Consider the following 2,434-nt stretch of genomic DNA (forward strand, 5'->3'; position numbering starts at 1 on the left):
ACCTGCTGGTGGACTACAGCCTTCGCTCTTCCATGCTACATCCCTAACGACCTGGGGGTTGTGGAGCAGCCATCCTTACTACCAACCGTAGGTTGGTTTTTCTTTCGTTTCTTTTGCTACACCATTCTGTTGTGCTTGATGCAAAATTCCTTTTTCCTCTCTTCGATACAACCTCCACCGAATACGTCTGCTGTGGGTCCGTTTGCTTTCATGCAATACACCTCTGAGCCAATTGGGCTGCCGGTCAACCTTCGGTTGTAGTAAAAGTTTATATATAGAATAATGTTGATTATCAACAGCAGCCAAGCCATTCCTCCCTCCTTGCCTGCAGAGTCCTTGATTTTCTTGAAATTTCTACGAGATTCTGGTAAGAAAAATACCATTGAGAGACGATTGTTAGAACGCAGTTCAGTTTAAGTTTGTTGGGATGGTTCTTTACTGTGTCGTATCAGCCAGATGGGTATTTATTTCACAGTTTTCGTTAAAGTTTTTTTCTAGAAGCATTATCTAGAGCACTATTTTCCATATGATTATCATTTTTGTTGTTTATAGTTTCATTATAATCATTAGTTTTTTGTTATTGTTTGAAGTTCAGATATTTGATGTTTGTTTGTGATTCCCTGAAGCGTCTGACATCTTGCTAGAAGACCTTCTGGTCACAATATTTCTGCACTGGGGTATTTTATCGTATCATTTAGCAGGTTTTGTTCTTATCTTGCTTACATTAAGTCTACTGAGGTTTCCCAATGCTGGTTGAACAAATCCAGCAACAGAGATAGCTAAAATACAGTATTGATGAAACTTATCTATCTATATACCGATCTAAATATCGCTCAAGTCAATCTATCAACTAACTATCTATCTATCTATATATCTATCTATATCTGAAATCAACAATGATAAATCATTGATATAGGAAAGTATAACAACGTCCTCTCAATGGCAATTATCTCACCAGAATCTTCTAGAACCTTCCAGAAAACTATGAACTCTGCAGGCAAGGAGGGAGGAATGGTCTCTGGCTATTGATAAAACCATATTATTCCATATATATGTTTATATATACATATTTATGTATATATATGAATGTATATATAACGTACAGAATAATGCGGCCATTATCAGTATCGAAGAAAACTGAAAAGATGAGGTCCCACCGAGATTCGAACTCGGATTGCTGGATCCAGAGTCCAGAGTGCTAACCCTTACACCATGGGACCTGATAAGAAAAGATGTGATTTCATCTAAATGTTTTACATATAATCAACCAGAGGCCATTCCTCCCTCCCTGCCTGCAGGGTTCAAGGTTTTCTAGAAGGTTCTCGAAGATTCTGGTAAGATCATTACCTTTGAGAGGTCGTCGTTAGATGACAGTCAGGTTCACTCTATGGTTGGTGTTTGTAGTTGGTTGTCCGAGGATGTTGTTATACTTGATCAATTTTGTAATTGTTGACTTTCAGGTAGGAAGTACTTATTTACGATGCATCCTTGTACTCACAACAACCTTATGAGTCACTTCAAGATTTATCTGCACTACAACTTTATCTTCACTACACCATTAAGGTTGAAGTCAATGGTCACATTCACTACAATCTCAACACGACTGGTCTTATACCTAACCCATATCATAACAACATCCATGTACATGTACTTCTTGCAGAATAAAACAGATATCACTGATTTCTGTGAAAGTTGATATATACAGCATTACGTATCTATCAATCTATCTAATATCTGTTTTTTACCTATCTATCTATCTATCTATCTATCTATCTACCCTTCTAAATCAGAAAGTCAACAACAATATCATTAATAATACGTATAACTACGTCCTCTCAATGGCAGTTCCTACCCAGAATCTTCGAGAACCTTCTAGAAAACCTTGAACCCTGCAGGCAGGGAGGGAGGAATGGCCTCTGGTTGATTATATGTAAAACATTTAGATGAAATCACATCTTTTCTTATCAGGTCCCATGGTGTAAGGGTTAGCACTCTGGACTCTGGATCCAGCAATCCGAGTTCGAATCTCGTTGGGACCTCACCTTTTCAGTTTTCTTAGAAACTGATGATGGAACTGAGCCATGTAGTTGTCCTTCGATGGACATATATTTCTTACGGCCCACCATTTTATTTAAGTATGAAGATCTCACGGCAGAGAGGAAACGTGTGATATTCAAAATCAAAAGCCGCAATTGCCCTCATGGTAATGTTCGACATGTTTGCAGACAGATGACACAGACATGTGAGAAATTAGACAAATATGGACGTTCCTGGTTGCTGTATAGCCTAGGTTTATTATCACTTGTAATGAAGGAGAAATGTTGCACATTATTCCACACCTTTTTATTTAGGCTAGGTTAGCTAGGATGACTAGGGTCCATAACGTAACAGAGCTGGGAAATGCATCATATCGGATCTGTATTTGTGCAAAATG

The 2,434-nt window shown here is 38.2% G+C and overlaps 1 non-coding gene across 1 annotated transcript; it reads right to left on the bottom strand.

Moving 5' to 3' along the window:
• Window positions 1-1,148: 1,148 nt before the first annotated feature.
• On the bottom strand, window positions 1,149-1,220 carry TRNAQ-CUG (transfer RNA glutamine (anticodon CUG)). Its single transcript has one exon. It is a non-coding gene; the product is annotated as a tRNA-Gln (tRNA).
• Window positions 1,221-2,434: the final 1,214 nt, after the last annotated feature.

Source organism: Panulirus ornatus, chromosome 12 (genome assembly GCF_036320965.1).
Source record: "Panulirus ornatus isolate Po-2019 chromosome 12, ASM3632096v1, whole genome shotgun sequence".
Lineage (NCBI taxonomy): Eukaryota > Metazoa > Arthropoda > Malacostraca > Decapoda > Palinuridae > Panulirus > Panulirus ornatus.